The 25,924-nt window shown below is 43.4% G+C and overlaps 13 non-coding genes and 2 pseudogenes across 13 annotated transcripts; 3 read left to right on the plus strand and 12 right to left on the minus strand.

The window, feature by feature from the left end:
- Window positions 1–2,569: 2,569 nt before the first annotated feature.
- Window positions 2,570–2,732, minus strand: LOC135005065 (U1 spliceosomal RNA). The gene has a single exon (XR_010205757.1). It is a non-coding gene; the product is annotated as a U1 spliceosomal RNA (small nuclear RNA).
- Window positions 2,733–2,876: 144 nt separating this feature from the next.
- LOC135005025 (U5 spliceosomal RNA) lies at window positions 2,877–2,992 on the plus strand. The gene has a single exon (XR_010205717.1). It is a non-coding gene; the product is annotated as a U5 spliceosomal RNA (small nuclear RNA).
- A 270-nt stretch (window positions 2,993–3,262) lies between these two features.
- Window positions 3,263–3,378, plus strand: LOC135005008 (U5 spliceosomal RNA). The gene has a single exon (XR_010205700.1). It is a non-coding gene; the product is annotated as a U5 spliceosomal RNA (small nuclear RNA).
- Window positions 3,379–3,653: 275 nt separating this feature from the next.
- Window positions 3,654–3,769, plus strand: LOC135005038 (U5 spliceosomal RNA). The gene has a single exon (XR_010205730.1). It is a non-coding gene; the product is annotated as a U5 spliceosomal RNA (small nuclear RNA).
- Window positions 3,770–10,395: 6,626 nt separating this feature from the next.
- On the minus strand, window positions 10,396–10,559 carry LOC135004744 (U1 spliceosomal RNA). Its single transcript, XR_010205472.1, has one exon. It is a non-coding gene; the product is annotated as a U1 spliceosomal RNA (small nuclear RNA).
- A 671-nt stretch (window positions 10,560–11,230) lies between these two features.
- On the minus strand, window positions 11,231–11,393 carry LOC135004976 (U1 spliceosomal RNA). Its single transcript, XR_010205676.1, has one exon. It is a non-coding gene; the product is annotated as a U1 spliceosomal RNA (small nuclear RNA).
- A 152-nt stretch (window positions 11,394–11,545) lies between these two features.
- On the minus strand, window positions 11,546–11,709 carry LOC135004724 (U1 spliceosomal RNA). The gene has a single exon (XR_010205452.1). It is a non-coding gene; the product is annotated as a U1 spliceosomal RNA (small nuclear RNA).
- Window positions 11,710–12,377: 668 nt separating this feature from the next.
- On the minus strand, window positions 12,378–12,541 carry LOC135004930 (U1 spliceosomal RNA). Its single transcript, XR_010205640.1, has one exon. It is a non-coding gene; the product is annotated as a U1 spliceosomal RNA (small nuclear RNA).
- A 152-nt stretch (window positions 12,542–12,693) lies between these two features.
- Window positions 12,694–12,857, minus strand: LOC135004645 (U1 spliceosomal RNA). The gene has a single exon (XR_010205376.1). It is a non-coding gene; the product is annotated as a U1 spliceosomal RNA (small nuclear RNA).
- Window positions 12,858–13,527: 670 nt separating this feature from the next.
- LOC135004967 (U1 spliceosomal RNA) lies at window positions 13,528–13,690 on the minus strand. The gene has a single exon (XR_010205671.1). It is a non-coding gene; the product is annotated as a U1 spliceosomal RNA (small nuclear RNA).
- Window positions 13,691–13,842: 152 nt separating this feature from the next.
- Window positions 13,843–14,006, minus strand: LOC135004643 (U1 spliceosomal RNA). The gene has a single exon (XR_010205374.1). It is a non-coding gene; the product is annotated as a U1 spliceosomal RNA (small nuclear RNA).
- A 702-nt stretch (window positions 14,007–14,708) lies between these two features.
- LOC135004958 (U1 spliceosomal RNA) lies at window positions 14,709–14,843 on the minus strand (annotated as a pseudogene).
- Window positions 14,844–14,995: 152 nt separating this feature from the next.
- On the minus strand, window positions 14,996–15,159 carry LOC135004756 (U1 spliceosomal RNA). Its single transcript, XR_010205484.1, has one exon. It is a non-coding gene; the product is annotated as a U1 spliceosomal RNA (small nuclear RNA).
- Window positions 15,160–24,787: 9,628 nt separating this feature from the next.
- LOC135004866 (U1 spliceosomal RNA) lies at window positions 24,788–24,929 on the minus strand (annotated as a pseudogene).
- A 152-nt stretch (window positions 24,930–25,081) lies between these two features.
- On the minus strand, window positions 25,082–25,245 carry LOC135004991 (U1 spliceosomal RNA). The gene has a single exon (XR_010205684.1). It is a non-coding gene; the product is annotated as a U1 spliceosomal RNA (small nuclear RNA).
- Between the last annotated feature and the right edge of the window lie 679 nt (window positions 25,246–25,924).

The raw sequence follows: 25,924 nt of genomic DNA on the forward strand, positions 1-25,924 counted from the left end.
ATCCATTATATTTTAAAATAGGAAGGTACAAATTACATATTTGAATTGCATTTATGTGCTGGATTCAAATGTCCCCCCCCCCCTTCCTTTCTCAATTGTGCCCGTCAGCAGCTATTCTAAGGTTGCTGCCAATGGGTGTGACACATTAATTTCTTCTGTGGGGTACACTGGACTCCACAAGGATTCACATTGGGGTGTAGAGTAGGATCTTGATCTGAGGCACCAACCGGCTCAAAGCTTTTGACTGTTCCCAAGATGCTCAGTGCATTCTCCTCTATAACCCCGCTTCCATGAACAGGGAGCTCAGTTTGTAGTTGGTGCCTTCAGTAGCAGGCCACTTAACATGGGCCTGCCTCAGGCAGCCTATTCTTAGCTATAAATTTTGACAAGAAAAGAAGAACTTGTTTTATGAGAATCTACAAGGGCTGCAGCAGGCTAGGTCTAATAGACATCTTTACTGCAGCTTCATCACTCCCAGCGGCGCTGTATACTCCCGTGCCCTGGTTGCTGGGTCACTGCAGCGGAGGGTCCGGTTTCATCCTAAGGTCAGTCACACACACACCACCCTTCCGGATCACGAGGCCGCTGATGAAGGGGAGCGTGGCCGTAGGGGGTGGACCGTGTGCGCACTGGCGTGGACACTGATTACTGGGCAGCCGCTCCACTAGCCACCAGGTACAGTTAAGGAGCACAGGTCTGGGGGTTTTTCTCCTATATTAACCCAATTTTGTACTGCCCGCAGCGCATTGTGATAGGTAATAGGGCCTGATTCAGGTTGGATTGCAATCACAATAAGCGATCCAACTGCAAAAATTGCTAAGAGCATACGCATGTGCCTGCATTTTCTGCGGCACCGCGCAGAGAATGCGATCGCCTCTGCCTGTCAATCGGGGCGGGGGGGGATAGGTGGGTCAGCAACACTCCATTTCCAAGTCAGGGATGGAGCGGTGCGGGGGCAAGGCTTCAAAATGGGGTCTGCAACGGAGTAGACACAGGGGGCGTGGTCACAGCGGCTGTATGACATCACATTCAGCCGCTGTGATCACAAAAATGGTGGCGGCTTCCTGCGCGCACATACAGTCTGCACCAGCAGGAGGCTACACCATTTTTTATGATCACGCTGAACTGCAGTGCGACTGCAATTACAGCATGGTCAAGAAGGGAGGCGTCATGCTGGGTGGCCATGCCCTTTCACTGTGCAGGAGCCAGCACCGCTCACACACTAGTCCCCGGGTGCAGCCCCCAACCCCCGGGACACCCGGAGCAACAAAATGTAGATTCAGGCCACCAGGCCACGCCCCTACCTATGAAACCATGCCTCCTTTTTACCATTGCGCTGCTTATCTGCGCGCACTGCATTACAATCTCCCTCGCCACCTCTCTGGGTGTCACCAGTGATAGTGACACCTCTGCCATGCTTGTAGCAGCTGGTCCTAAGATCTACGCCTCAAGCCCTGAGTGTTTGCCCTTGTGACTTGTTGATCATCATAGCGAAGCAGATGCTTACAGAAAACTGCAGGGGCTTAGATTGAAAATAAAAAAATTGATTGGTATAAGGTAGAGAGGAGCGGGTTCGGTTCTCCGAGAACCGAATTCCCCACGAACTCCACGTTGTTTACACTGGTCCGAGGCAGGCTCGGTTGTTCCCGCCTGACTCGCAAAACCTGAACAAGGGAAAATGTCATCATCCCGCTGTCGGATTCTCGCGAGATTCGGATTCCATATAAAGAGCTGCGCGTTGCCGCCATTTTTACTCGTGCATTGAAGAGAGAGCGGAATGGACGTGGCTATGTTCTCTCAGTGGAAATCTCAATATCAGTGCTCAGTATCAGTGGTTACTTATTGCTGCTCAGTAATACTAGTAGTGTGTCTCTCCTGCTCAGTGTCAGTTCTCAGTAGTATCCTCATCAGTGCTCAGTATCACTGCTCATTGTCTTGTGCTGCATTGTGGTGCTCAGCATACTACAGTACATTACTAATAGTCCAGTGCTGCATCTTGCTGCTCAGTGTCAGTTCTAGTATCCTCATCAGTGCTCACTATCACTGTTCATTGCATTTTGGTTTTCTGTATACTACAGTAACATAGTAATATAGTAACATATAGTAACATAGTTTTTGAGGTTGAATAGAGGCAAATTGCCCATCGTGTTCAACCTGTTTTAAGTTGTGATGATTCTACATACTTGCTGAATAATGTTTTATGACTAGTTAGCTACTATAACTCATGTTACCCCCGGATTAACCATGTTGATATTTTAAGTATTATAACCTTAGATAGCTTTTTCATTCAGAAATGTATCCATTCCTTTTTTAAATCCAATTACAGAGTCCGCCATTACCACCTTCCCTGGCAGGGAATTCCACATCCTGATTGCCCTAACAGTGAAGATCATAGTATCTCACCTGGCAGGTAAGTAGGAGTTGGGCTAGAGCTGTGGAGGATTGCTGCTCGGGCACCCCCTGTCAAGTGAAGGAGATCCAACTGAGGCAGCACAAGGGAACTCTCGAAAGAAGAACAAGGCTAGAGGAAGATCTGAGACAAAGAAATCTGACTTTTACCAGAGCTGACCAGAGGAAAGCACAAACACAGTCCCCCACTACCACAAATAATGCAGTCGAGTTTCCCACGTTGGGGAAATCACAGGGGTCAGCATACCCAGAATGCAATGAATGAACCTCACCCTGGGAGAACAATCTTCATGACCATGGTATCTCCTATGCAAAATAAGTATGATTTGGGATAGGGCTGGGGAGGGCCGCTGCTCAGGCACATCTCTGTCAAGTAAAGGAGATTCAACTGAGGCAGCACAAGGGAACTCTCATCTGGGGACAACAACTGCAGGGAGAACACATATTTTCAGATGAAAATCTTGGTCATGCTCTGGTTTCTCTTCAGAACGAACAAATCTTTCGCCTTTTACTAAAGATTTCCGTGGAGAGGAGCAAAACTGAGTTTTACCTCAATTTTTGCATGCCCCATCTTTTTGGATTTTCTTTTATCGGTTTAAAGATAGAATGAGTGTGCTTTAATGAAAGCTCATTTGCATAGAAATTACAGTAAATGTTTGTTTCTTTTCAAACAGAACTTTCTTGACCATGCTACTTGCTTGAAAGATCTGGGAGCACATGGAATACAGTACAAACCATGCTTATAGCAAGGAGAAGCCAGGTGAGAAATCTGCTTTCTTTCAAATTGGGCGCTCACTTTGATCTGAATGAGGACTGCTGGCATGGCACTCAGGCGACAGGTGGAATCTTGGTCATGCTCTGGTTTCTCTTCAGAACGAACAAATCTTTCGCCTTTTACTAAAGATTTCCGTGGAGAGGAGCAAAACTGAGTTTTATCTCAAATTTTGCATTCCCCATCTTATTGGGGTTTTATTTTATCTGTTTAAAGATAGAACGAGTGTGCTTTAATGTAAGCTCATTTGCATAGAAATGACAGTAAATGTTTGTTTCTTTTCAAACAGAACTTTCTTGACTATACTAATTGCTTGAAAGATCTGGGAACACATGGAAAAGAGTACAAACCATGTTTATAGCTAGGGGAAGCCTGGTGAGAAATCTGCTATCTTTCTTTCAAATTGGGTGCTCACTTTGAGCTCAATGAGAACTGCTGGCATGGCACTCAGGCGACAGGTGGAATCTTGGTCATGCTCTGGTTTCTCTTCAGAACTAACAAATATTTCGCCTTTTATTAAAGATTTCCGTGGAGAGGAGCAAAACTGAGTTTTATCTCAATTTTTGCATGCCCCATATTTTTGGGGTTTCTTTTATCAGTTTAAAGACAGAACGAGTGTGCTTTCTTGTTAGCTTTAATGTAAGTTGCCATAGATGCAGTGAAACACACGTGTAGGGCACGGCGTGTCCGCGTGTATTTGACTCATGTGAAATGTTATAAAACAAAAATATATGATTATGATGTTAGCTGTTAGTCTCCACTAATAGGGAATAGAAGCTGAGCTATAAGAAAGGAATACACTAGATATGATGTCACTTAGCAGATACAATGTCTAAAGTGCATACAGATAGCTACTAATAACTCTTGATAAGAAAGTATATCAGTGTGGGTATATTTATATGATGGGATATTGGGACTAGTGAATATATATCACTCCTGCTGTCCAGATTGGCAATAACCAGACAATTATGATAAGAGTAGAGATGTCACATGGGCTGCTATAGATATTAATTTAATGCTGTATGTGTCATTTGTTACAAATGGATACATTTTCTATGAGTCAGCCTAGCAGCTGCATGTTCTAACAGAACACTATCCTCACACAGAATCTGCTAACCTTGAGATAACTAAATGACAGTGTGTAACAGTCTCTTTACTATAAGACTGTTACAAAGTAATATATATATTTGAAGTCAGTCTAGCAGCTGTGTGTTCCAGCAGTTTATAAGACAAAGAAAATCTCCTATTGTGGAATCTAGACACATGGGACTGCTGGCCTGTGTCATACTATTTCTATGTAATACCAGTAACATGTATATAACTGTTACATAATTGTTACAAATGGATAAATCTTTGAGTCAGCCTAGCAGCTGCATGTCCTAACAGGACACCATAAATCCTTTACAGTGTAACAAATTGATTGGTAACACTTAAAGGCTGGAGAGCAGTTATATGCCTTACTAGCATACTCAATATACCACATTATTACACCAGTTACCACGATTATTGACAGCGCATTTGATATATTATATTACCCTCACACTGAGTCTGTTTACCTTTAGATAACTAAGTGACCGAATATGTAACAGTTTCTCTATCATAAGACTGTTACAAAGTGAGATAGATATATTTGGAAGTCAGTCAAACAGCTGTGTGTTTCAGCGGTTTATAAGAAAATTCCTCATTGTGGAATCTGGACCACTAAGGGTTATTATATATATAGCACATGGAATTGCCACATCTCCCTATATGATAATTTCATTACACTGTAACATAATAAGAATTAACTCTTTAACAGTGTAAATAGAGAGTAATGAATCTCTGACACATGGAATATATTATTTCTTAGATGAATTGGATAAACCATTATGACAGACACTTTGCTTCCTAATAAGAATTGAGGTGGCTATACCTCTAAGGAAAGCATTATTGCCTACGCCTAGATCAGATTAAATAAGATCTGGCTGAATATATGAAGGAAGGTTGCTATTTATATGAGAATTGGAATTGCTATATTCCTTAAGGCAACCCCACCGATTGATATATGTTGTCAATTAAGTATATCTGAACGGCTATATCTGGACCAGATTTAATAAGATCTGGCTGATTATATGAAGGAGGGCTGCTATTTATATTGGAATTGCCATATTCCTTAAGGCAACCGCACCTGTTGGTATATCTCGCCAATTAACTATATCTAAACAGCTAAATTAAAGCTATTCATCATTTTTTTAGTTTGGATATTAATAAATATGATCTTTCCATGATGCATAGAGATTTCCCTATCAAGTGATTCCTTATCCGATATAGAAAGCTATCCCCCTGTGGTATTGAATTTAGGAATATAGTCTTAGGGGACACAGAGAAATAAGTGATCCCCATCTACCTAAGCACCCCACAAATTGGAGGTTAGCTTACCGGTTATACTCAATCACCCCCACAAATTCGCCAATGGGGATGGCTTCCCGGGAGGTAACCCCTATTGAGTGAAGGGAGTATATAGGATACGACCCAGTGGTACCTGACGACATAGATACTAACAGCTATTTAATAACATTACGCTAGAAAGTGATTATTAGCAACATATATATCTATATAAACAACCCCGCCAGGGTTGTGCCTTCAAAAATAATCACACACGGACACGCTTTTTAAACCTTTTTTTCACATCTCTTTATTCTTCTTATGCACATGTATGTTAGTTCTGTGATTTTAACCTTTATGTTTCACTGCAGTTTGGGATAATAATATTAATATTTATCCAATTTTAATACATACTTAATAAAGGTTATATTTTATGATTCATTCATTCTGTCCAGTGCGTCAACAGTGCAGATTTCTTCTTGTTTTTTCTCCCAAATTCTATAACAATGACAGTAAATGTTGTTTCTTTTCAAACAGAACTTTCTTGACCATGCTACTTGCTTGAAAGATCTGGGAGCACATGGAAAACAGTACAAACCATGCAGTATCACAAGAGCCTTTATTTGATCTTTCATGAAGATAGAGCAGAATTGAGGACACGTCAACAATTTCTGCCGAAGGTGGTTCATCTTTCCACATGGTGCCTTTGGCCACTGACACCTTCGTTGAGTCAAAGTCTCTGGCTGTGGTCAGAACTTTGAAAATTTATGTCACCAGAACGGTTCAGATTAGGAAAACAGAGGCTCTGTTTGTCCTGTATGCTCCCAACAGGATTGGGTGTCCTGCTTCCATGTAGACCATTATGCGCTGGATCTGTGGTAAGATTCAGCATGCTCATTCCATGGCAGGATTGCCGTTACTGAATTAGGTGAAGACCCATTCTACTAGAAAGGTGGGTTCATCCTGGGCAGCTGGTCGGGGAGTCTCGGCATTGCAACTTTGCCGAGCAGCTATTTAGTAAACACTTTTGCTAAGTTTTACAAGTTTGATACCTTGGCTGATGATAACCTCAAGTTGGGTCATTCGGTGCTGCAGAGTCGTACGCACTCTCCCACCCGTTCAAGAGCTTTGGTATAACCCCATGGTTCTTAATGTGACCCCAGCATCCTCTAGGTCGTATGAGAAAATAGGATTTTAATACCTACCGGTAAATCCTTTTCTCTTAGTCCGTAGAGGATGCTGGGCACCCGTCCCAGTCCATACTGTGTCTGCAGTTATTACTTGTGGTTATACACATGTTATGTTATGGTTCTGGTCAGCTTTTTGCTGCAATTGTTCATGCCGTTGGCTTGTGTTCTGTTGAATGCCACGTTCTGCGGCATGCTTAAGGTGTGAGCTGGTAAGATGCTCACCTTAGTTTAACAATAAATACTTTCCTCGAAATGTCCGTCTCCCTGGGCACAGTTCCTATAACTGGAGTCTGGAGGAGGGGCATAGAGGGAGGAGCCAGTTCACACCCTTTGAAAGTCTTAAAGTGCCCATGTCTCTTGCGGATCCCGTCTATACCCCATGGTTCTTAATGTGACCCCAGCATCCTCTACGGACTAAGAGAAAAGGATGCCCTTGCGCACTATCCTGACTTCTCCTCCCGTCTGCTTACTTTGTGCCTTCCAACGCACAATGCGAACTACAGGTGGTGCTGCAGGGCCCACACCCTTTTACTTGCCTTACAGAACAGCTCTGGAGCTGTTACAGTGCCCAGCTGCTGCAAGAAATCAGCTTGAATGCTTCAGGGGATGGGGCATGGCCAACATGAGCCCCACACCAAAGTAGGGTGGGGGTGTTTAATGCGAACTAGGGGTCATCCAAGCACCGCAAAAGGCCGCCATGCCCTGCATGCCCCTTTTCTCTTTTCATATGCAGATGAGGGTTCCAGCCAACTTTGGCCCACATCTTGGATGACATCACCGTATGCAAATCCGTCTTCTGCAGACCTTCCCCCAGGAATGCTTGTACTAGTTGTTGCATATGGTTTGATATTTGATGGTGCTTCAATATTAGGCAGCCTTCCACCCTCCCATGTTCATCTGAACAGATGTGGTCTCCCTGCAGTTGTTGTCCCCAGACGAGAGTTCCCTTGTGCGTCCTCAGTTGAATCTCCTTAACTTGACGGGGGAGGGGCTGCCCGAGCAGCCACCCTCCCCAGCCCTATCCCAACTCATACTTATTTTGCATATGAGATCTCTTGATCATGAAGATTGTTCTCACAGGGTGAGGTTCATCCATTATATTTTAAAATAGGAAGGTACAAATTACATATTTGAATTGCATCTATGTGCTGGATTCAAATGTCCCCCCCCCCCTTCCTTTCTCAATTGTGCCCGTCAGCAGCTATTCTAAGGTTGCTGCCAATGGGTGTGACACATTAATTTCTTCTGTTGGGTACACTGGACTCCACAAGGATTCACATTGGGGTGTAGAGTAGGATCTTGATCTGAGGCACCAACCGGCTCAAAGCTTTTGACTGTTCCCAAGATGCTCAGCGCATCCTCCTCTATAACCCCGCTTCCATGAACAGGGAGCTCAGTTTGTAGTTGGTGCCTTCAGTAGCAGGCCACTTAACAGGGGCCTGCCTCAGGCAGCCTATTCTTAGCTATTAATTTTGACAAGAAAAGAAGAACTTGTTTTATGAGAATCTACAAGGGCTGCAGCAGGCTAGGTCTAATAGACATCTTTACTGCAGCTTCATCACTCCCAGCGGCGCTGTATACTCCCGTGCCCTGGTTGCTGGGTCACTGCAGCGGAGGCTCCAGTTTCTTCCTAAGGTCAGTCACACACACACCGCCCTTCCGGATCACGAGGCCGCTGATGAAGGGGAGCGTGGCCGTAGGGGGTGGACCGTGTGCGCACTGGCGTGGACACTGATTACTGGGCAGCCGCTCCACTAGCCACCAGGTACAGTTAAGGAGCACAGGTCTGGGAGTTTTACTCCTATATTAACCCAATTTTGTACTGCCCGCAGCGCATTGTGATAGGTAATAGGGCCTGATTCAGGTTGGAATGCAATCACAATAAGCGATCCAACTGCAAAAATTGCTAACAGCATACGCATGTGCCTGCATTTTCTGCGGCACCCCGCAGAGAATGCGATCGCCTCTGCCTGTCAATCGGGGCGGGGGGGGGAGAGGGGGGTCAGCAACACTCCATTTCCAAGTCAGGGATGGAGCGGTGCGGGGGCAAGGCTTCAAAATGGGGTCTGCAACGGAGGAGACACAGGGGGCGTGGTCACAGCGGCTGTATGACATCACATTCAGCCGCTGTGATCACAAAAATGGTGGCGGCTTCCTGCGCGCACATACAGTTTGCACCAGCAGGAGGCTACACCATTTTTTATGATCACGCTGAACTGCAGTGCGACTGCAATTACAGCATGGTCAAGAATGGAGGCGTCATGCTGGGTGGCCATGCCCTGTCACTGTGCAGGAGCCAGCACCGCACACACACTAGTCCCCGGGTGCAGCCCCCAACCCCCGGGACACCCGGAGCAACAAAATGTAGATTCAGGCCACCAGGCCACGCCCCTACCTATGAAACCATGCCTCCTTTTTACCATTGCGCTGCTTATCTGCGCGCACTGCATTACAATCTCCTTCGCCACCTCTCTGGGTGTCACCAGTGATAGTGACACCTCTGCCATGCTTGTAGCAGCTGGTCCTAAGATCTACGCCTCAAGCCCTGAGTGTTTGCCCTTGTGACTTGTTGATCATCATAGCGAAGCAGATGCTTACAGAAAACTGCAGGGGCTTAGATTGAAAATAAAAAAATTGATGGGTATAAGGTAGAGAGGAGCGGGTTCGGTTATCCGAGAACCGAATTCCCGACGAACTCCATGTGGTTTACACTGGTCCGAGGCAGGCTCGGTTGTTCCCGCCTGACTCGGAAAACCTGAACAAGGGAAAATGTCATCATCCCGCTGTCGGATTCTCTCGAGATTCGGATTCCATATAAAGAGCTGCGCGTTGCCGCCATTTTTACTCGTGCATTGAAGAGAGAGCGGAGAGGACGTGGCTATGTTCTCTCAGTGGAAATCTCAATATCAGTGCTCAGTATCAGTGGTTACTTATTGCTGCTCAGTAATACTAGTAGTGTGTCTCTCCTGCTCAGTGTCAGTTCTCAGTAGTATCCTCATCAGTGCTCAGTATCACTGCTCATTGTCTTGTGCTGCATTGTGGTGCTCAGCATACTACAGTACATTACTAATAGTCCAGTGCTGCATCTTGCTGCTCAGTGTCAGTTCTAGTATCCTCATCAGTGCTCACTATCACTGCTCATTACATTGTGGTGTTCTGTATACTACAGTAACATAGTAATATAGTAACATATAGTAACATAGTTTTTGAGGTTGAATAGAGGCAAATTGCCCATCGTGTTCAACCTGTTTTAAGTTGTGATGATTCTACATACTTGCTGAATAATGTTTTATGACTAGTTAGCTACTATAACTCATGTTACCCCCAGATTAACCATGTTGATATTTTAAGTATTATAACCTTGGATAGCTTTTTCATTCAGAAATGTATCCATTCCTTTTTTAAATCCAATTACAGAGTCCGCCATTACCACCTTCCCTGGCAGGGAATTCCACATCCTGATTGCCCTAACAGTGAACATCATAGTATCTCACCTGGCAGGTAAGTAGGAGTTGGGCTAGAGCTGTGGAGGATTGCTGCTCGGGCACCCCCTGTCAAGTGAAGGAGATCCAACTGAGGCAGCACAAGGGAACTCTCGAAAGAAGAACAAGGCTAGAGGAAGATCTGAGACAAAGAAATCTGACTTTTACCAGAGCTGACCAGAGGAAAGCACAAACGCAGTCCCCCACTACCACAAATAATGCAGTCGAGTTTCCCACATTTGGGGAAATCACAGGGGTCAGCATACCCAGAGTGCAATGAATGAACCTCACCCTGGGAGAACAATCTTCATGACCATGGTATCTCCTATGCAAAATAAGTATGATTTGGGATAGGGCTGGGGAGGGCCGCTGCTCAGGCACATCTCTGTCAAGTAAAGTAGATTCAACTGAGGCAACACAAGGGAACTCTCATCTGGGGACAACAACTGCAGGGAGAACACATATTTTCAGATGAACATGGGAGGGCAGAAGGCTGCCTAACACTGAAGCACCCCCAAACAACAAACCAAATGCAACTACTAGTGCAAGCATTCCTGGGGGAAGGCCTGCAGCAGATGGATTTGCATATGGTGATGTCATCCAAGCAGTGGGTCAAAGTTGGCTTCAACCCTCGTCTGCATATGAAAATAAAAAAGGGGTGTGCAGGGCATGGCGGCCTTTTGCGGCGCTTGGATGACCCCTAGTTTGCATTAAACACCTCCACCTTCCTTCGGTGTGGGGCTCATGTTGGCTATGCCCCAGCCCCTGAAGCATTCAAGCTGATTTCTTGCAGCAGCTGGGCACTGTAACAGCTCCAGAGCTGCTCTGTAAAGCAAGTAAAAGGGTGTGGGCCCTGCAGCACTACCTGTAGTTTGCATTGTGCGTTGGAAGGCACAAAGTAAGCAGACGGGAGAAGTCAGGATAGTGCACAAGGGCATAGAAGGGAGCGGCTCAAGAAAAGAGAAGTGGAAACAGACAGCAAACTAGGCTGGAGAGAGACCTGAGACAAAGAGATCTGAATTATACGAGAGCCGACCAGAGGAAACACAAATTATGTAATCAAGTGTCCCACATTTGGGGAAATCGTAGGAGCAGCACACCCAGAGTGCATTGGGTGAGCCTTGCCCTGGGAGAAGCACCTTCCTGATCATAGTATCTCACCTGGCAGGTAAGTAGGAGTTGGGCTAGAGCTGGGGAGGGTCGCTGTTCGGGCACCCCCCTGTCAAGTGAAGGAGATCCAACTGAGGCAGCACAAGGAAACTCTCGAAAAAAGAACAAGGCTAGAGGAAGATCTGAGACAAAGAAATCTGACTTTTACCAGAGCTGACCAGAGGAAAGCACAAACACAGTCCCCCACTACCACAAATAATGCAGTCGAGTTTCCCACATTTGGGGAAATGACAGGGGTCAGCATACCCAGAATGCAATGAATGAACCTCACCCTGGGAGAACAATCTTCATGACAATGGTATCTCCTATGCAAAATAAGTATGATTTGGGATAGGGCTGGGGAGGGCCGCTGCTCAGGCACATCCCTGTCAAGTAAAGGAGATTCAACTGAGGCAGCACAAGGGAACTCTCATCTGGGGACAACAACTGCAGGGAGAACACATATTTTCAGATGAACATGGGAGAGCAGAAGGCTGCCTAATACTGAAGCACCCCCAAACAACAAACCAAATGCAACAACTAGTACAAGCATTCCTGGGAAAAGGTCTGCAGAAGACGGATTTGCATACGGTGATGTCATCCAAGCAGTGGGCCAAAGTTGGCTGGAACCCTCATCTGCATATGAAAAGAGAAAAGGGGTATGCAGGGCATGGCGGCCTTTTGCGGCGCTTGGATGACCCTTAGTTCGCATTAAACACCTCCACCCTCCGTCGGTGTGGGGCTCATGTTGGCTATGCCCCAGCCCCTGAAGCATTCAAGCTGATTTCTTGCAGCAGCTGGGCACTGTAACAGCTCCAGAGCTGCTCTGTAAGGCAAGTAAAAGGGTGTTGGCCCTGCAGCACTACCTGTAGTTTGCATTGTGCGTTGGAAGGCACAAAGTAAGCAGACAGGAGAAGTCAGGAGAGTGCACAAGGGCAAGGGCAGGGGCTCAAGAAAAGAGAAGTGGAAACAGACAGCAAACTAGGCTGGAGAGAGACCTGAGACAAAGAGATCTGAATTATACGAGTAGCCGACCAGAGGAAACACAAATTATGTAGTCAAGTGTCCCACATTTGGGGAAATCGTAGGAGCAGCACACCCAGAGTGCAATGGGTGAGCCTTGCCCTGGGAGAAGCACCTTCCTGATCATAGTATCTCACCTGGCAGGTAAGTAGGAGTTGGGCTAGAGCTGGGGAGGGTCGCTGCTCGGGCACCCCCCTGTCAAGTGAAGGAAATCCAACTGAGGCAGCACAAGGAAACTCTCAAAAAAAGAACAAGGCTAGAGGAAGATCTGAGACAAAGAAATCTGACTTTTACCAGAGCTGACCAGAGGAAAGCACAAACACAGTCCCCCACTACCACAAATAATGCAGTCGAGTTTCCCACATTTGGGGAAATCACAGGGGTCAGCATACCCAGAATGCAATGAATGAACCTCACCCTGGAAGAACAATCTTCATGACCATGGTATCTCCTATGCAAAATAAGTATGATTTGGGATAGGGCTGGGGATGGCCGCTGCTCAGGCACATCTCTGTCAAGTAAAGGAGATTCAACTGAGGCAGCACAAGAGAACTCTCATCTGGGGACAACAACTGCAGGGAGAACACATATTTTCAGATGAACATGGGAGAGCAGAAGGCTGCCTAATACTGAAGCACCCCAAACAACAAACCAAATGCAACAACTAGTACAAGCATTCCTGGGGGAAGGTCTGCAGAAGACGTATTTGCATACGGTGATGTCATCCAAGCAGTGGGCCAAAGTTGGCTGGAACCCTCATCTGCATATGAAAAGAGAAAAGGGGTATGCAGGGCATGGCGGCCTTTTGCGGCGCTTGGATGACCCTTAGTTCGCATTAAACACCTCCACCCTCCGTCGGTGTGGGGCTCATGTTGGCTATGCCCCAGCCCCTGAAGCATTCAAGCTGATTTCTTGCAGCAGCTGGGCACTGTAACAGCTCCAGAGCTGCTCTGAAAGGCAAGTAAAAGGGTGTGGGCCCTGCAGCACTACCTGTAGTTTGCATTGTGCGTTGGAAGGCACAAAGTAAGCAGACAGGAGAAGTCAGGAGAGTGCACAAGGGCATAGAAGGCAGCGGCTCAAGAAAAGAGAAGTGGAAACAGACAGCAAACTAGGCTGGAGAGAGACCTGAGACAAAGAGATCTGAATTATACGAGAGCCGACCAGGGGAAACGCAAATTATGCAGTCAAGTTTCCCACATTTGGGGAAATCGCAGGAGCAGCACACCCAGAGTGCAATGGGTGAGCCTTGCCCTGGGAGAAGCACCTTCATGATCATAGTATCTCACCTGGCAGTTATGTAGGAGTTGGGCTAGAGCTGGGGAGGGTCGCTGCTCGGGTACCCCCCTGTCAAGTGAAGGAGATCAAACTGAGGCAGCACAATGGAACTCTCGAAAGAAGAACAAGGCTAGAGGAAGATCTGAGACAAAGAAATCTGACTTTTACCAGAGCTGACCAGAGGAAAACACAAACACAGTCCCCCACTACCACAAATAATGCAGTTGAGTTTCCCACATTTGGGGAAATCACAGGGGTCAGCATACCCAGAATGCAATGAATGAACCTCACCCTGGGAGAACAATCTTTATGACCATGGTATCTCCTATGCAAAATAAGTATGATTTGGGATAGGGCTGGGGAGGGCCGCTGCTCAGGCACATCTCTGTCAAGTAAAGGAGATTCAACTGAGGCAGCACAAGGGAACTCTCATCTGGGGACAACAACTGCCGGGAGAACACATATTTTCAGATGAACATGGGAGGGCAGAAGGCTGCCTAATACTGAAGCACCCCCAAACAACAAACCAAATGCAACAACTAGTACAAGCATTCCTGGGGGAAGGTCTGCAGAAGACGGATTTGCATACAGTGATGTCATCCAAGCAGTGGGCCAAAGTTGGCTGGAACCCTCATCTGCATATGAAAAGAGAAAAGGGGTATGCAGGGCATGGCGGCCTTTTGCGGCGCTTGGATGACCCTTAGTTCGCATTAAACACCCCCACCCTACTTCGGTGTGGGGCTCATGTTGGCCATGCCCCAGCCCCTGAAGCATTCAAGCTGATTTCTTGCAGCAGCTTGGCACTGTAACAGCTCCAGAGCTGCTCTGTAAGGCAAGTAAAAGGGTGTGGGCCCTGCAGCACTACCTGTAGTTTGCATTGTGCATCGGAAGGCACAAAGTAAGCAGACAGGAGGAGAAGTCAGGATAGTGCACAAGGGTATAGAAGGGAGGGGCTCAAGAAAAAAGAAGTGGAAACAGACAGCAAACTAGGCTGGAGAGAGACCTGAGACAAAGAGATCTGAATTATATGAGAGCCGACTAGGGGAAACACAAATTATGCAATCAAGTTTCCCATATTTGGGGAAATCGCAGGGGCAGCACACCCAGAGTGCAATGGGTGAGCCTTGCCCTGGGAGAAGCAACTTCATGATCATAGTATCTCACCTGGCAGGTAAGTAGGAGTTGGGCTAGAGCTGGGGAGGGTCGCTGCTCGGGCACCCCCCTGTCAAGTGAAGGAGATCCAACTGAGGCAGCACAAGGGAACTCTTGAAAGAAGAACAAGGCTAGAGGAAGATCTGAGACAAAGAAATCTGACTTTTACCAGAGCTGACCAGAGTAAAGCACAAACACAGTCCCCCACTACCACAAATAATGCAGTTGAGTTTCCCACATTTGGGGAAATCACAGAGGTCAGCATACCCAGAACGCAATGAATGAACCTAACCCTGGGAGAACAATCTTCATGACCATGGTATCTCCTATGCAAAATAAGTATGATTTGGGATAGGGCTGGGGAGGGCCGCTGCTCAGGCACATCTCTGTCAAGTAAAGGAGATTCAACTGAGGCAGCACAAGGGAACTCTCATCTGGGGACAACAACTGCAGGGAGAACACATATTTTCAGATGAACATGGGAGGGCAGAAGGCTGCCTAATACTGAAGCACCCCCAAACAACAAACCAAATGCAACAACTAGTGCAAGCATTCCTGGGGGAAGGCCTGCCGCAGATGGATTTGCATATGGTGCTGTCATCCAAGCAGTGGGTCAAAGTTGGCTTCAACCCTCGTCTGCATATGAAAAGAGAAAAGGGGCATGCAGGGCATGGCGGCCTTTTGCGGCGCTTGGCTGACCCCTAGTTTGCATTAAACACCTCCACCCTCCGTCGGTGTGGGGCTCATGTTGGCTATGCCCCAGCCCCTGAAGCATTCAAGCTGATTTCTTGCTGCAGCTGGGCACTGTAACAGCTCCAGAGCTGCTCTGTAAGGCAAGTAAAAGGGTGTGGGCCCTGCAGCACTACCTGTAGTTTGCATTGTGCGTTGGAAGGCACAAAGTAAGCAGACAGGAGAAGTCTGGAGAGTGCACAAGGGCATAGAAGGCAGCGGCTCAAGAAAAGAGAAGTGGAAACAGACAGCAAACTAGGCTGGAGAGAGACCTGAGACAAAGAGATCTGAATTATACGAGAGCCGACCAGGGGAAACACAAATTATGCAGTCAAGTTTCCCACAGGAGTATATAGGATACGACCCAGTGGTACCTGACGACATAGATACTAACAGCTATTTAATAACATTACGCTAGAAAGTGATTATTAGCAACATATATATCTATATAAACAACCCCGCCAGGGTTGTGCCTTCAAAAATAATCACACACGGACACGCTTTTTAAACCTTTTTTTCACATCTCTTTATTCTTCTTATGCACATGTATGTTAGTTCTGTGATTTTAACCTTTATGTTTCACTGCAGTTTGGGATAATAATATTAATATTTATCCAATTTTAATACATACTTAATAAAGGTTATATTTTATGATTCATTCATTCTGTCCAGTGCGTCAACAGTGCAGATTTCTTCTTGTTTTTTCTCCCAAATTCTATAACAATGACAGTAAATGTTGTTTCTTTTCAAACAGAACTTTCTTGACCATGCTTCTTGCTTGAAAGATCTGGGAGCACATGGAAAACAGTACAAACCATGCAGTATCACAAGAGCCTTTATTTGATATTTCATGAAGATAGAGCAGAATTGAGGACACGTCAACTATTTCTGCCGAAGGTGGTTCATCTTTCCACATGGTGCCTTTGGCCACTGACACCTTCGTTGAGTCAAAGTCTCTGGCTGTGGTCAGAACTTTGAAAATTTATGTCACCAGAACGGTTCAGATTAGGAAAACAGAGGCTCTGTTTGTCCTGTATGCTCCCAACAGGATTGGGTGTCCTGCTTCCATGTAGACAATTATGCGCTGGATCTGTGGTAAGATTCAGCATGCTCATTCCACGGCAGGATTGCCGTTACTGAATTAGGTGAAGACCCATTCTACTAGAAAGGTGGGTTCATCCTGGGCAGCTGGTCGGGGAGTCTCGGCATTGCAACTTTGCCGAGCAGCTATTTAGTAAACACTTTTGCTAAGTTTTACAAGTTTTAGAGTAAAGGAGATTCAACTGAGGCAGCACAAGGGAACTCTCATCTGGGGACAACAACTGCAGTGAGAACACATATTTTCAGATGAACATGGGAGGGCAGAAGGCTGCCTAATACTGAAGCACCCCCAAACAACAAACCAAATGCAACAACTAGTACAAGCATTCCTGGGGGAAGGTCTGCAGAAGACGGATATGCATATAGTGATGTCATCCAAGCAGTGGGCCAAAGTTGGCTGGAACCCTCATCTGCATATGAAAAGAGAAAAGGGGTATGCAGGGCATGGCGGCCTTTTGCGGCGCTTGGATGACCCTTAGTTCGCATTAAACACCCCCACCCTCCTTCGGTGTGGGGCTCATGTTGGCCATGCCCCAGCCCCTGAAGCATTCAAGCTGATTTCTTGCAGCAGCTTGGCACTGTAACAGCTTCAGAGCTGCTCTGTAAGGCAAGTAAAAGGGTGTGGGCCCTGCAGCACTACCTGTAGTTTGCATTGTGCATTGGAAGGCACAAAGTAAGCAGACAGGAGGAGAAGTCAGGATATTCCACAAGGGTATAGAAGGGAGGGGCTCAAGAAAAAAGAAGTGGAAACAGACAGCAAACTAGGCTGGAGAGAGACCTGAGACAAAGAGATCTGAATTATATGAGAGCCGACCAGGGGAAACACAAATTATGCAGTCAAGTTTCCCACATTTGGGGAAATCGCAGGGGCAGCACACCCAGGTGAGATACTATAATCAGGAAGGTGCTTCTCCCAGGGCAAGGCTCACCCATTGCACACTGGGTGTGCTGCTCCTACGATTTCGCAAGAAAAGAAAGAGATCACAAAACGGAGACCGTTTGTGATAACCCGGCGCTGTAATAGTGTAAATAGTTATATATTTGAGATGTTTCAGCAGCTAAGCATAAACAACTTGCCAGGTTGCAACGTTAAAATCTAGAGAGAAAAAAAGGAGGGGAGTATGCTTTGCGCTTGAAACAATATATCAAAAATTAGATGTGCAGTCGGACAAAGAAGATAGACTCAGTACAACTTCAAAATGATAATAAAAAAACACTTTTATGGTATCAATTAAAGCAGAGTATGCCACATATAGAATGAATTAAAATAATGACAGTTTTACAATTTGTTAGATAAACTAAACTGAAAATAAAAATAAACATAAGAATAAAAATAAAACAGTTAAATGATTATATTCAAATGGTGATAATAAAAAAATCACAACACTGGCGTCCCAGTGTATTATTTTGGGTTTGTAATTCCCGCAGGGATAATTGACAGTCTCACAGTCTCAGATATTAATATAGTTCTTTAAAGGAAAGGTGCAATCTGTAATTAATGCTCCCGTGCTGGTTCCTGCGTTAGTGTAGAAACAGGGTCCTCATTAAATGAAATACACGAGGAGTAATAATGTGTGCTTTATTTCCTGTTATAATTACAGCTGGTAGTTGCCGTCTTTCCCGGTAAGGTTTTGTTAATTATAAATATAGCAGCAATGTTCAATTTAGATGGATTTAGCCGCCGTGAACAAACTACTGGGAACGGTTGTTAGGCCCCACAGCGGGGGTCACACAGAACTCACCCGACCAGTGTTTGTACAGCCGTGCGGCAATGATGAATCCAGCGTGCGGCAAAAAGCTGTGACCGAAGCTGTCACGGTTATGCTGAGCTGCGGACTGGGTCCTTTCGGCGGGTATCACCAAGTGAGAAGTGTATCGAGAGTGGGCGTCAACGCGTTTCGTCTCCTAGCAACGGAGACTTCCTCAAGACGGATACTTCCCCTCTCCATGATCACAAATATATACCTGTCTGATTGCTTTCATGGCAATCAGTTGTGGTTAATTGATACTTAAAGTTATTATAAACGATTAAACACAAAATAAGAAACATACTGGAGGTATAAATGTAATAAAATTCATATACAAGTAATATTCTAAGATACTAACCATATGTACTGAGTCAATCTTGTATAGTTTACTAAAATGTAGACTTAATGATTTAATTAGGATCAATTTGGACTTCAATTGTCAAAGTCCATCTGGGTTTTTGTATCACTTAGTATCTGCATGCTTTGTAGCTTCTGATAGTAAACCCACGGATCATGTGTAGATGTTTGTTTTATATTGATATAGTACTTAATGAATAAATTGTGAATAGAGCTACAATAGCCAGTATTTTATTTTAAAAGACCAGACAAAAAAGATGAAAGAATAATGAAAAACTAATAAATAAAAAATAAACAATATATAAATGTATAGTTTACTAAAATGTAGACTTAATGATTTAATTAGGATCAATTTGGACTTCAATTGTCAAAGTCCATCTGGGTTTTTGTATCACATAGTATCTGCATGCTTTGTAGCTTCTAATAGTAAACCCACGGATCATGTGTAGATGTTTGTTTTATATTGATATAGTACTTAATGAATAAATTGTGAATAGAGCTACAATAGCCAGTATTTTATTTTAAAAGACCAGACAAAAAAGATGAAAGAATAATGAAAAACTAATAGATAAAAAATAAATAATAAAGAGATGATAAAAACCAATGAGGATTTTTTATGCAAAAAAAACATTTATGCTTGGATAATTTGTTGTCTTTGAGGGATCTTTTAAATTGTTCACAGAAAACACATATAAAAAAAAATTTACAGCCAATAATAGTAATGAAATATGATAATAAAGTAAAATAAAAAATGAAAAATGAAAAAATGAGATGATGAAGGATGAAAAAATACTTTTTAAGCTTTGAAATCAAAAGTGAAAAGTATTCTTTGTTGCTCAGGAAAATATCTATGCTAAAAAAATATATATATTAAACGGGACAGACTAATCTAATAAATTCCGCATATAGCTATAGAAAGTCTGACCTATTTTTATATATATGAGCAAAGATAAGAATTTTTGGACTATTACAGATGAAGGGTTACCTATAAATTTAATCTAGACATGTATAATCTAAAGCTTCATTAAGACCATTTGGATAAAGGGAATCCAATTTAAAAATCCATGATGTTTCCCCCAAACAGAGTTTTCGGAACCTATCACCTCCTCTTTTTGTGCTTGTAAACTGTTCAAGCCCTATAATAGAGAGGGATGATGGATCACCATTGTGTTCTCTTGAGAAGTGGCGGGACACGCTGTGAGTTTGAAGTTTTTTAATAATGTTAAGCCTATGTTCTCTAAATCTTGATTTAATTGATCTGGTAGTTCTTCCCACATACTGAAGAGAACATGCGCATTGTAATAAATATACGCAATATTCTGAGTCACAATTAATAAATTGTTTAATCTGAAAAGTCGTACCATTAGATTGAGAGGTTACACAAGATTCTTTATTCCTCATATATTTACATGTTAGACACACTTTTTTATTACATCGGAAGTTACCTAGCGGTTTCTTTGGTAACCAATTAGAATCTGTATCTATATCTATTGGTCTAAGAAAACTAGGGGCCAGCATTTCTTTTAAATTGGTGTTTCTTTTGAAAATAATTAGTGGTTTATCCGATAGGCTTTTATTTAGGATTGGATCTTGTTTAACTATCTCAAAATTATTTTGTATTATCTTTTTTATAATATTAGATTTATTATTAAATTTAGAAATAAATTTAACAGAATCTCCTATCGAAAAATTATTCAATTTGTTTTGAGATTTCATTATTTTTTCTTTATTGGAGTTTTTTGACCTATCTGATAGATCAATATTGACCTTCAGAAGTGAATTTGCAAAGACCTGTGAATCCTCTAGGAGATGAGGAGGATAACCTCTTTCTCCAAACTGTTTCAGAAGAACTTTGACTTGAGAGAGAAATGCTAAGTCCTCAGAACAATTACGTCTGAGTCTAGTAATTTGATTTTTTGGAATATTTTTTAACCATGGTTTGTAGTGGCTACTTGAATAGTGTAGGTAATTACCTGTACCTACCGGTTTAATATAGTTGGTAGATATAATTTTGTCATTGTCAATTGAGAACGTGATATCAAGAAAGTGAGTAGTGAAGAAATCAAAATTATAAGTGAATTTTAAATTATAAGAGTTGTCATTCAAAAAATTAACAAAATTAAGTGCTTGTTGGTGACCCCCTTTCCAAATAATGAACAAGTCGTCTATGTAACGGCCATAGAGAACCAGGTTCTCTCTATATGGGCCGCCCCAGATGTACTCCTCTTCGAAGCGGCCCATATAGAGGTTAGCAAAACTAGGTGCAAACCTGGTCCCCATGGCCGTTCCAAGGCGCTGTAGATAGTAACGAGTGTCGAACAAAAAATAATTGTGAGTTAAAATAAAAGAAATAGATTCCAATACAAAGTCACGTCTGCCCGATTTAATGTTAGGGTCTCTGTCCAAATAATATTTGGCCGCATTGATCCCTTCTTGATGAGGAATATTAGTATAAAGAGATTGGACATCTAGGGTTAAAAAACCCCAGTCCTTAGTCCAACTTTTTCCTACTGTTTGTTGTAATATTTGTTGTGTATCTTTAATGTATGATTTTAATGTGGCGACGTGGCCTTGTAAATGGAAGTCAACGAAATGGGATAAATTAGATGTGAGTGAATCCACTCCCGAAATTATAGGTCTCCCAGGTGGGTGTAACAAATCTTTATGAATTTTGGGTAAATGATAAAAAATGGGTGTGACAGGGTGTGAGGGCAACAAAAAATAATACTCATCATCTGATATCACGTCATCTTCTTTCACCTTTTGTAATAGATTTTTTAGTTCTGATATAAAGGGGGTACTTGGGTTACTCGGTAATGCTGTATAGTAATCAGCATCATTGAGTTGTCTATGAGCTTCCGCAACATAGTCAGATCTGGATTGTAAGACTATCCCTCCCCCCTTATCCGCTGACTTTATAACTATTGAAGAGTCATCTTTGAGGGCTTTTATTGCATTTCTCTCTAATTTAGTTAAGTTTTGCATATGGTAGACTGAGGATTTCCTTTTATTCCTTTCAGATTTCTGACACACAGTTTTGAAGTCTTTTAAGGTTTTATTATAGAAAACAGTAATGGCAGCACTTTTTTGTTCTAAAGGGAAGAAATTTGATTTCCTTTTGAATTTTGAACATATAGGCTCAGAATTATTAGTCTTAATATCAAATAGTTTAATTTCTAGGTCGGTACTTTCTTGTTGTAGTTCTTCTAACATCAAAAGACCTGCATTGTCCATATCATCCAAGATTATAGGGGAAGATTCGTTGTCTGGATCATGACTATTCAATTTTTTGATAGCGAAATAACGCTTCCTACAGAGGTCTCTGGTGAATTTATTCAAATCAACGAACAACTCAAAAATATTGGGTTCCTTACTAGGTACAAAATTTAGACCTTTTTTTTTGGTAATCGCATTTGGTCAGCAGTGAGATTGTGGGAGGATAGGTTATAGATCCCTTTACTATCTACTTGTACCTCGCTTTTCTTGGGCCTCTTTCCTCCGCCTCTGCATCCTCGCTTTCTCTGTATCTTTTTGGGGTATGATTGGATAGGGGCCTGTATGGATTGGGGTGATGGAAAGTGTTCAATCTGGAAAAATCCCCTGACTGTTCAGTGTGATTAGCCCCAGTCCAATGCTTTTTTGGATGGTCTGTACGTTCTCTAACGCTGGGTCTATTTGGATAAGAATATTTTTGTGATCTATTTTGTCTAGGTGTAGAAATACCTGCCTCTGAATTTGGTTGCGATTTAATTTGAGGGGATCTGTGGTAGGATTCATTTGAGTAATTATTAGTATATCTAGGGTTCTCTGATCTGATTTTTTGTTTATTATAAGTTCTTACTTTGTTTGATCTATAATCTTCTTGGTCTCTAGACCATTTCTTCTTCTTATTATATATCAGATCTTTCTCAAACCTTTCGACTCTATTGTTTATTTGTTCGTCTTTTTCTTTAAATAGAGGATGATCTTTAAAGCTTAAAAGATCATCTTTGGTTTTATCAATTTTATTGACTGTATATTCAACTTTATCATTTCTATATTTAACAAGAAGCTTCATAAGTGACAAAGAACACATATCTAAAGTTTCATCCCACTCTTTTTGGAGGTTAGGGTTATCATTAATAGACAGATGTTTAAAAACCCTTAATCCTCTAGGGATGACTTTAGCATCAATATATTTCTGTAATGAAATACTGTCCCACCAATTACGCATTTCATCTTTTAATAGATCTTCTAATTGATAGAACAGTTTATTCATGTCTGGGTCTGTCTGACCGGTAACTTTTTCTCCTTCATATGTAAATGAGGACAAATATTGATCCCGTCTACTTTTTCTATCATAATAACTTTTAAATTCTGCCATGTCAGACTGCACAATAAAAAATCAACCACTAAATGTGGGAATATTTGTTTATAAATTAATGATCTATAAGTATTAACACAGCTGCCAGGGTGTAGCCAATTAAACAAGAAAAGAAAGAGATCACAAAACGGAGACCGTTTGTGATAACCCGGCGCTGTAATAGTGTAAATAGTTATATATTTGAGATGTTTCAGCAGCTAAGCATAAACAACTTGCCAGGTTGCAACGTTAAAATCTAGAGAGAAAAAAAGGAGGGGAGTATGCTTTGCGCTTGAAACAATATATCAAAAATTAGATGTGCAGTCGGACAAAGAAGATAGACTCAGTACAACTTCAAAATGATAATAAAAAAACACTTTTATGGTATCAATTAAAGCAGAGTATGCCACATATAGAATGAATTAAAATAATGACAGTTTTACAATTTGTTAGATAAACTAAACTGAAAATAAAAATAAACATAAGAATAAAAATAAAACAGTTAAATGATTATATTCAAATGGTGATAATAAAAAAATCACAACACTGGCGTCCCAGTGTATTATTTTGGGTTTGTAATTCCCGCAGGGATAATTGACAGTCTCACAGTCTCAGATATTAATATAGTTCTTTAAAGGAAAGGTGCAATCTGTAATTAATGCTCCCGTGCTGGTTCCTGCGTTAGTGTAGAAACAGGGTCCTCATTAAATGAAATACACGAGGAGTAATAATGTGTGCTTTATTTCCTGTTATAATTACAGCTGGTAGTTGCCGTCTTTCCCGGTAAGGTTTTGTTAATTATAAATATAGCAGCAATGTTCAATTTAGATGGATTTAGCCGCCGTGAACAAACTACTGGGAACGGTTGTTAGGCCCCACAGCGGGGGTCACACAGAACTCACCCGACCAGTGTTTGTACAGCCGTGCGGCAATGATGAATCCAGCGTGCGGCAAAAAGCTGTGACCGAAGCTGTCACGGTTATGCTGAGCTGCGGACTGGGTCCTTTCGGCGATTTCCCCAAACACTTTTGCTAAGTTTTACAAGTTTTAGAGTAAAGGAGATTCAACTGAGGCAGCACAAGGGAACTCTCATCTGGGGACAACAACTGCAGTGAGAACACATATTTTCAGATGAACATGGGAGGGCAGAAGGCTGCCTAATACTGAAGCACCCCCAAACAACAAACCAAATGCAACAACTAGTGCAAGCATTCCTGGGGGAAGGCCTGCAGCAGATGGATTTGAATATGGTGATGTCATCCAAGCAGTGGGTCAAAGTTGGCTTCAACCCTCGTCTGCATATGAAAAGAATAAAGGGGTGTGCAGGGCATGGCGGCCTTTTGCGGCGCTTGGATGACCCCTAGTTCGCATTAAACACCTCCACCCTCCTTCGGTGTGGGGCTCATGTTGGCTATGCCCCAGCCCCTGAAGCATTCAAGCTGATTTCTTGCAGCAGCTGGGCACTGTAACAGCTCCAGAGCTGCTCTGTAAAGCAAGTAAAAGGGTGTGGGCCCTGCAGCACTACCTGTAGTTTGTATTGTGCGTTGGAAGGCACAAAGTAAGCAGACGGGAGAAGTCAGGATAGTGCACAAGGGTATAGAAGGGAGGGGCTCAAGAAAAAAGAAGTGGAAACAGACAGCAAACTAGGCTGGAGAGAGACCTGAGACAAAGAGATCTGAATTATATGAGAGCCGACCAGGGGAAACACAAATTATGCAGTCAAGTTTCCCACATTTGGGGAAATCGCAGGGGCAGCACACCCAGAGTGCAATGGGTGAGCCTTGCCCTGGGAGAAGCATCTTCATGATCATAGTATCTCACCTGGCAGGTAAGTAGGAGTTGGGCTAGAGCTGGGGAGGGTCGCTGCTCGGGCACCCCCCTGTCAAGTGAAGGAGATCCAACTGAGGCAGCACAAGGGAACTCTCGAAAGAAGAACAAGGCTAGAGGAAGATCTGAGACAAAGAAATCTGACTTTTACCAGAGCTGACCAGAGGAAAGCACAAACACAGTCCCCCACTACCACAAATAATGCAGTTGAGTTTCCCACATTTGGGGAAATCACAGGGGTCAGCATACCCAGAATGCAATGAATTAACCTAACCCTGGGAGAACAATCTTCATGACCATGGTATCTCCTATGCAAAATAAGTATGATTTGGGATAGGGCTGGGGAGGGCCGCTGCTCAGGCACATCTCTGTCAAGTAAAGGAGATTCAACTGAGGCAGCACAAGGGAACTCTCATCTGGGGACAACAACTGCAGGGAGAACACATATTTTCAGATGAACATGGGAGGGCAGAAGGCTGCCTAATACTGAAGCACCCCCAAACAACAAACCAAATGCAACAACTAGTGCAAGCATTCCTGGGGGAAGGCCTGCCGCAGATGGATTTGCATATGGTGATGTCATCCAAGCAGTGGGTCAAAGTTGGTTCAAACACCTTTGCAAAGTTCTATAAGTTTGATACCCTGGCTGAGGAGGACCTCCTGTTTGCTCAATCGGTGCTGCAAAGTCATCCGCACTCTCCTGCCCGTTTGGGAGCTTTGGTATAATCCCCATGGTCCTTACGGAGTCCCCAGCATCCTCTAGGACGTAAGAGAAAATAAGATTTTAAACCTACCGGTAAATCTTTTTCTCGTAGTCCGTAGAGGATGCTGGGTGCCCGTCCCAAGTGCGGTCTACTTCTGCAAGACTTGTATATAGTTATTGCTTACATAAGGGTTATATGTTAGTTTTCATCGGTCTTGGACTGATGCTATGTTGTTTTCATACTGTTAACTGGGTAGTATATCACAAGTTATACGGTGTGATTGGTGTGGCTGGTATGAAT

Source organism: Pseudophryne corroboree, unplaced genomic scaffold (genome assembly GCF_028390025.1).
Source record: "Pseudophryne corroboree isolate aPseCor3 unplaced genomic scaffold, aPseCor3.hap2 scaffold_195, whole genome shotgun sequence".
Classification (NCBI taxonomy): Eukaryota; Metazoa; Chordata; class Amphibia; order Anura; family Myobatrachidae; genus Pseudophryne; species Pseudophryne corroboree.